The 9080-nt window shown below is 40.5% G+C and overlaps 1 pseudogene; it reads left to right on the top strand.

Annotated features, from left to right (window-relative positions):
* The first annotated feature begins 370 nt into the window (after positions 1 to 370).
* On the top strand, positions 371 to 1318 carry LOC119807881 (annotated as a pseudogene).
* Positions 1319 to 9080: the final 7762 nt, after the last annotated feature.

The following is a 9080-nucleotide window of genomic DNA, read 5'->3' on the forward strand; positions in this document are numbered from 1 at the left end:
GATGTGGCTGAGAATGCTGTATATCTAGGAGATATATTGAGGGTATATAGGAACATAGGCCATGTCTAATGTGGAGTTTCAAAAATTAAAGAGATGGGTTAATCAAGAATAAATAGGTAAAACAGAATGATGATATACAGTGAATAACAAATTTGGTGAATAATCCATAATTTTTTCAGGTATATGAAATAAGTTTCCACAACCAGCTGTATTGGGATCTGGTGCCCTCTTGAGTATGAGACCTGGTCAGTCATCACCATCAATTTAAACCATGAAACCCAAAATGGACAAGGTCAACAGAACCACCTTATATGGGGATGCCCATGCATGCTTCAGCATGGCCAGGGCATAAATTTCATTTTTTCATATCATGCTCCTAAGATGAACACATTTTCCACTTATGTTCTCACTGAACAATGTCCTTAATTTCCAAGCTGGACTTGGAATCCTGGCCAATATGTTTCTCCTTTTTTTCTATACTTTCATAATCCTATGTCACAGACCTAAGTTCACAGACATGATCTCCTGTCAATTGGCCTTCATTCATACACTGTTGATCATCAATGGACGGGATCTTTGGATTTGGGAAATATATGAGTCACTGAACATTGAGGACAACTTCAAATGTAAGACAACTTTTTACATAAGCAGGGTAACAAGAGCCCTCTCCATCTGCGTCACCTGACTCCTGAGTGTGTTCCAGGCTGTCACTATCAGTCCCAGTACCTCTTTCTTGGCAAATTTTAAATATAAACTAAAGCAATACATGATTTATGCTTTCTTATTTATTTGGTCTTTCAACTTGTTATTCCTTAGCCACTGGATCTTCTCTACTGGTGCTTTTACCAATGTGAGTGAGACCAACCAGATGAAGGTCACTAAATTCTGCTCAGTCTTCTCCATAAACTACATCATCAGGGCACTGCTTTTACTAGTATCAACCTCCAGAGATGTATTTCTTATAGGAGTGATGCTGACCACAAGTGCATACATGGTGATCTTCTTGTTCAGACATCAGAGGCAACACAGGTATCTTCACAGCCTCAGCCACCTGAGAGCATCTCCTGAGAAAAAGGCCACCCAGACCATCTTGCTGCTGGTGGCTTTCTTTGTGGTCATGTACTGGGTGGATTTCATCATCTCATCCATAGCAGTTATGTTATGGATGTACGACCCAGTTATCCTGAGTGTTCAGAAGATTGTGATTAATGTCTATCCCACAATTACTTCTTTGATACAAATCAGTTCTGATAATAGGATAATCAATATGCTGAAAGGCATGCAGTCTATGTGCCACACTATTTTTAAAAAGGGATAATTTTTCTCATTTTAATAGAATGATTTATTTTTTTTCTCATTTTTTATAAAAAAAATTCCATCTCCTCCCCTCCTCCTCCCCCTTCCCTCCCTTCACTTCCACCCATACCCCCACTCCGCCCCTCTCCAAGACAAAAAGCCATCAGGGTTCCCTTCACTATGTTAAGTCCAAGGTCCTCCCAGTGCCCCCTAAGTCCAGGAAGGTGAGCAACCAAACTGACAAGGCTCACAGTGAGCCCATCCATGTTGTAGAGTTCATGCTCATTGCCGTTGTCCTTGGTTTCTCAGTCCTCCTCCAACATCAGCCACATTCAGAGAGTCCGGTTTAGTCCCCTGTTCCATCAGTCCCATTCCAACTGGACTTGGTGGTCTCCCGTAAGTTCTGTCACACACATTACTCAATGGGTAAACACACTCCTCACGGTCCTGACTTCCGGATTTATTTATTGTTTTTATATTCATGAGTATTGTGTCAGCATGTATGTATTGTGAATTCCTGTTGCCCACAAGGTCAGAAGAGGCCATTGTTCCCGCCCCCTTGAGCTGGACGGACAGATGTTTGTGAGTAGTCATTCTGGTGCAGTCACAATTAATTTTTCCAAAAATCATACTCTTCTTAAACTCTGTAATAGTTCAATTAGAAAATTAAGATTCTCCATATTTTAGATAAAATTTGTGGTATTATAAATGTACATTTTTGTGACATTTCTGCTGCCAAGAGTTATAGAGTCCTTTAAGTTTATTATACACCACGATTTGAAATTTCTACAGGGATTCTCTTACTGTCTCCTTTTACTTTATTTCATAAAAGTTCCCTGATGCTGAGGTTGCTCAAAGGATGTTCCTTGCTGATACTTACTTTAATGTATTTTTTGATGGAAATTTAATCTACTCTCAGTCATCGAAAGTAGTTTAAATATTCTATTGTAGGTTTAATTCTCTTTCCTAAGTGTAGTTTCTCTGAATCCAAAAAAATACTGTGAATTTAAATTTGCCCTTTTTACCACAGTTACTTAATGAGCCTTATATAAAATTTTCACTTGCCTGTGTATTCATACTTCATCAATACTTACTCACATATTATTGGTATAATAAAAATTGCTTATATATATGATGTACAGTGTGTTTTTGTGTACATGTGCATGCATGTTTGTGTGCACAGATGAAGGATGTGTGTGCATGTGTATGTTGAGGGCAGGAGGCAACGTTTGATGTTTATCTTCAGAAACCACTCACCTTGGTTTTGATAATGTCTCCTAGTGACCTGAGGATTGCCAAATAGGACAAGATGATAGTCCCAAGGGATTCTCCTGTCTCTTCTTCTCCAGCTCGGGATTACAAGTATGCAATACACACCCCACTTAAATTTTTTTCTTTTACTGATAAGAGTTCTGTTTCACAGATTATATTTTGAATAGAGTTTCTCCCCACTGTCAGTTAGTTCTAGGAAATCTGAGCTTAAGCAGTGAAGGAAACCATAGAAAACAGAAAGCAGGTGAAGATGTCATTGGATAAGGAGCCATATTACATCGCCAGAAAGCAGCTGAACTTGGCAGCTTTAGTCACATGGTTCTGAATTTAGATGAAGGTTAGAAGAAAGAGGTTATGGAATCTGCCTCTGTGACTGAGGAAAGCTATTGAGGCCAGGCACAGGTGTCACTGCATGGAGGCCTAGAGAGGCCATTGTGTGGAGCTGTGAAAGTCAAACCTAGATTGCCTCAGAGACCGAAGAGTGTTGGAGATGCCAGAGTCATGTGATACCTGCTGAGGAAAGCTGCTAACAGGGAGTGGAACCAGCTTAAGTGAGAGAAGTGTGATGTGATTTTGATCTTAGCCATTCTAACCATTCTGGTGTAAGATGGTAGCTCAGAGTCATTTTGATTTTCATTTCTCTGATGATTAAGGATGTTGAGCAATTCTTTAAATGTCTTTCAGCCTTTTGAGTCTTTTCTGTTTAGAATTCTCTGTGTAGATCTGTATCACATTTTAAATAAGTTTATTTTGTATTTTGATGTTGAGTTTCTTGATTTCTTATATATTTTGCAGATCAGCCCTCTATCAGATGTGGGTTTGGTGAAGATCTTTTCCAATTTGTAGGTGTTGTGATCTAGCTGCCTTCACTCCCCCTGACCCACAGCAGAACTTCCTTGTGGTCTGTAATTGACAAGGATGTTTGTGTTCTTTGTGGGGGGGGGTCTCCACAGAAGGAGTAGAGGTATAAAAGGTTGCTGGGCAAAATAAAGGTTGCTGTTCTTCCACGTGAAAGGAAGCTTCCCTGTCTCAATCCCGGCACCCCCCACCAGTCTCAGCTATCCAGGCTGCGCTGGCTGCAGCAGTAGGTTGTCATTTTGCCTTATTCATGGTTTCCTTTGCCTTATAAAAGATTTTCAATTTCAGCAGGTCCTATTTGTTGAATGTTGCTCTTAGTATCTATGCTACTGGTATTATATATAGGAAGTGGTCTCCTGTGCCAATGTGTTCAAGGCTACCTCTCTTCCCCGTATATCATATTCAGTGTACCTGGATTTATGTTGAGGACTTTGATTCACTTGGACTTGAGTTTTGTATGTTTATAGATATGGATAAATTTTCAATGTTCTACATGATGACATCCAGTTATGCCAGGACCATTTGTTGAAGATGCTTTCTTTCTTTTTTCCATTGAACAGTTTTGCCTTCTTTGTCAAAAATCAGGCATTCATACATGTATGGTTTAATGTCAAGGTATTCAGTTTGTTTCCATTGGTCCAAATGTCTGTTTTTATGCCTATACCAGGCTGTTTATATGACTATGACTCTATAGTAGAGCTTGATGTCAGGTATGGTGATGTCTCTGGAAGTTCCTTTATAGTACAGGATTGTTTTAGCTATCCTGTGTTTTTAAATTTTCCAAATGGAGTTGAGTATTGTTTTTTTGAGGTCTGTGTATGACTGTTTTGGGATTTTGATGGGGATTGCATTGTACATGTAGATTGCTTTTGGTAAGATTGCCAATTTTGTTATTTTAGTCCTGTCTATGCAAGAACATGAAAGATCTTTCAGTTTTCTGATATCCTCTTCATTTTCTTTCTTCAAAGATTTAAAGTTCTTGTCATTTTGGTCTTTCACTTGTTTTGTTAGAGTTGCTCTATGATATTTCATATTATTTGTAGCTATTGTAAAAAGTGATGTTCTCTGAATTCTTTCTCTGCCCATTTATCATTTGTATATAGAAGGGCTACTGTTTTTTTAAATTTATTCTTGTATCCCACCCACTACATTAATTAAGGTATGTAACATGGGGGACCTGCTTATTGAGGTTTCTGTCCTGCCCAGTACCTCACAGCTGGAAAAGGTATTTATCAGATGTAAGAATCCCCTGATAGAATGCTTGGAGTATTCTTATGTATCCTATCATATCATCTGCAAATAGCAAGTTTGACCTCTTTCTTTCCAATTTGTATCCACTCGGTCTTCTTTTCTTGTTTTATTGCTCTAGCAAAAGTTTGAGTACTGTGCCGGGTGGTGGTGGCGCACGCCTTTAATCCCAGCACTCGGGAGGCACAGGCAGGTGGATCTCTCTGAGTTCGAGACCAGTCTGGTATACAAGAGCTACCTCCAGGACAGGCTCTAAAGCTGCAGAGAAACCCTGTCTCGAAAAACCAAAAAAAAAAGTTTGAGTACTATATTTAATAGATGTGGAGAGAGTGGACAACCTTCTCTTGCTTCAGCTTTCAGTAAAATTGCTTTCAGTTTCTCTATATTTAATTTGATGTTGGCCACTGGTTTGGTCCAAATTGTCTTTATTAAATTTAGGTATATTCCTTATATCCTGTATCTTGCCAATACCTTTATCATGAAGGGGAGTTGGATTTTCTCAAAGGCTTTTCAGCATCTAATGAGATGATTGTATAATTTTTTTTAGTTTCTTTATATGGTGGATTACATTGACAGATTTTCTATGTTCAGCCATACCTGCATCTCTGGGATAAAGCCTACTTAATAATGATGGATGATTTTTTATGTGTTCTTGAATTAAGTTCACTAGTATTTTTGTTTTTCAAATATCATTAGATCTATTTATTTATTTATTTATTATTTATTTATTTATTTATTTTTCCATTCAAAAAATTACACTTCCTTCCCTCCTCCCATTCCCCTCCTCCTCCCTCACTCACCCTCCTACCTTCCCTTCCTTCTTTACAAGAGGGCAGGGAACCCTGCCCTGTGGGAAGTGCAAGGCCTTGCCCTCTATGAGGCCTAGGAAGCTTTGCATCCAAATAGACTAGGGTCCCCAAAAGCCAGTACATGCAGTAGAAACAAGTCCCAGTGCCTTGATCAAGGGCTTCTCAGTCAGCTCCCATTGTCAGCCACATTCAGAGAGTCAGGTTTGATCACATGCTTGTTCAGTCCCGGTCCTGCTGGCTTTGGGGGGCTTCCATTAGAATCAGCATACTGCCTCAGTGGGTGGACCTACCCTTCTAGTCCTGACTTCCTTGCTCATCTTCTCCCTCCTTCTGCTCTTCAGCTGGACCTTGGGAGCTCAGTCCGTTGCTCTGATGAGGTCTCTGTCTTTATCTCCATCCATCGCCAGACAAAGATTCTATGGTGATATTCGAGATAATCATCAGTGTGACAGTGGGACAAGGATAGTTCAGGCACCCACTCCCCTGCTGCCCAAGGAACTAGCTGGGGACATTGCCATGGACCCCTAGGATCCCCTCCAGAGCCATATCTCTTGCCAACCCTAAAATGGCTCCCTTAATGTAGATATCTTTTTCCCTGCTCCTATATCTGCCCTTCCTCCATCTCTACCCTCCCACTCCCTCAAGCTCTCCCCTGTCTTTCCCTTCTCCCTTCTCTTTCTCCATCTCCCCTTTCCCCACACCCAGCTCTACCCCTATCTCCACCCCTATGCTCCCAACTTTTGCCCTGTGATCTTGTTTGCTTCCCATATCCAGGAGGACCTATAATTGATTTTCTTTGGGTTCACCTTTTTATTTGGCTTCTCTAGGCTTGTGAACTATAGGCTTAATATTCTTTGTTTATTGGTAGAGTCCACTATTGAGTAAGTACATACCATATTCATCTTTTGGGGTCTGGGTTATCTAACACAGGGTAGTGTTTTCTATTTCCATCCATTTGCACACAAATTTTAAGATGTCATTTTTTTAACCACTGAGTAGTACTCTAATGTGTATATATTCCACACTTCCTTTATCCATTCTTCCATTGAGGGGCATCTAGGTTGTTTCCAGGTTCTGGCTATTACAAATAATGCTGCTATGAACATAGGTGAACAAATGCTTTTGTAGTGTGATTGGGCATCTCTTGGGTATATTCCCATGAGTGGGATTGCTGGATTCTGAGGTAGGTTGATTCCCAATTTCCTGAGAAACCGCCACACTGATTTCCATAGTAGTTGCACAGGTTTCCTTTCCCACCAGCAATGGATGAATGTTTCCCTTACTCCACATCCTCTGCAGCATAGGCTATCACTACTGTTTTTGATTTTAGCCATTCTGACAGGAGAAAGATGGTATCTCAAAACTGTTTTGATTTTCATTTCCCTGATCACTATTGAGGTTGAACATGACCTTAAATGTCTTTTAACCATTTGAAGTTCTTCTGATGAAAATTTTCTGTTCAGTTTATTACCCCATTTTTTAATTTGGTTAATTAACATTTTAAAGTAGAGTTTATTTTTTAAAGATTTTTATTATTATTATTATTATTTTATTAAAAATTTCCACCTCTTCCCCACCTCACATTTCCCTTCCCCTCCCCCACTTTCATCTCTTTCCCTTTCCAGTCTGAAGAGCAGTAAGGGTTCCCTGCCCTGGGGGAAGTCCAAAGTCCTCCCCCCTCCATCCAGGTCTAGGAAGGTGAGCATCCAAACAAGATAGCACCCCCCAAGCCACTATATGCAGTAGGATCAAAACCCAGTGCCATTGTCCTTGGCTTCTCAGCAGCCCTCATTGTCCACCATGTTCAGGGAGTCCGGTTTTATCCCATGCTTTTTCAGACCCAGTCCAGATGGCTTTGGTGAGCTCCCATTAGATCAGCCCCACCATCTCAGTGGGTGTGTGCACCCCTCGCGGTCCTGACTTCCTTGCTCATGTACTCCCTCCCTCTGCTCCTCATTTGAACCTTGGGAGCTCAGTCTCATGCTCCAATGTGGGTCTCTGTCTCTATCTCATCCATCACCTGATGAAGGTTCTATGGTGATATGCAAGATATTCATCAGTACGGCTATAGCAGCTGGCCATTTCAGGCTCGCTCTCTTCAGCTACCCAAGGAAATAGCTGGGGACATCTCCATGGATACCTGGGAACCCCTTTAGAGTCATGTCTCTTGCCAATCATAAAATGGCTCCCTCAATTAAGATATATACTTACCTGCTCCCATATCCCCCCTTCCTTTATTCCAACCATCCCATTCCCCCAAGCTCTCCCCATCCTCCCTTCACACGTTTCTCTCCCCATCTTCCCTTATCCCCACCCCACCCCAACCCGAAGTTCCCAATTTTTGCCTGGCAATCTTGTCTACTTCCAATATCCAAGAGGATAACTATATGTTTTTCTTTGGGTTCACCTTATTATTTAGAATCTCTAGGATCATGAATTATAGGCTCAATGTCCTTTATTTATGGCTAGAATTCACTTATGAGTGAGTAAATCCCATGTTCATCTTTTTGGGTCTGGGTTACCTCACTCAGGATAGTGTTCTCTATTTCCATCCATTTGCTTGCAAAATTGAAGATGTCATTGTTTTTTACCGCTGAGTAGTACTCTAATATGTATATATTAGACACTTTCTTCATCCATTCTTCCATTGAAAGCCATCTAGGTTGTTTCCAGGTTCTGGCTATTACAAATAATACTGCTATGAACATAGTTGAAGAAATGCTTTTGTAGTATGAAAGGGCATCTCTTGGGTATATTCCCAAGAGTGGTATTGCTGGGTCCTGGGGTAGGTTGATCCCGAATTTCCTAAGAAACCGCCACACTGCTTTCCAAAGTGGTTGCACAAGTTTGCATTCCCACCCGCAATGGATGAGTGTACCCTTTACTCCACAACCTCTCCAGCAAAGACTAAAATTGGTGTTTTGATTTTAGCCAATCTGACAGGTGTAAGATGGTATCTCAAAGTTGTTTGATTTGCATTTCCCTGATAGCTAAGGAGGTTGAGCATGACCTTAAGTGTCTTTTGGCCATTTGAACTTCTTCTGTTGAGAATTCTATGCTCAGTTCAGTGCCCCATTTTTTAATTGGGTTAATTAGCATTTGAAAGTCTAGTTTCTTGAGTTCTTTATATATTTTGGAGATCAGACCTTTGTCTGTTGCAGGGTTGGTGAAGATCTCCCAGTCAGTATTTTGCCTTTTTATCTTATTGACAGTGTCCTTTGCTTTACAGAAGCTTCTCAGTTTCAGGAGGTCCCATTTATTCAATATTGACCTTAATGTCTGTGCTGCTGGGGTTATACGTAAGAAGTGGTCTCCTGTGCCCATATGTTGTAGAGTACTTCCCACTTTCTCTTCTATCAGGTTCAGTGTGTTCTGATTGATATTGAGGTCTTTAATCCATTTGGACTTGAGTTTTGTGCATGGTGATAGATATGGATCTACTTTCATTCTTCTACAGGTTGACATCCTGTTATGCCAGCACCATTTGTTGAAGATGCTTTTTTCTTTCATATGTACTTTTAGCTTCTTTATCGAAAATCAGGTGTTCATAGGTTTGTGGGTTAATATCCGGGTCTTCTATTCAATTCCATTTGTCGA

This window comes from Arvicola amphibius, chromosome 2 (assembly GCF_903992535.2).
Source record: "Arvicola amphibius chromosome 2, mArvAmp1.2, whole genome shotgun sequence".
Classification (NCBI taxonomy): Eukaryota; Metazoa; Chordata; class Mammalia; order Rodentia; family Cricetidae; genus Arvicola; species Arvicola amphibius.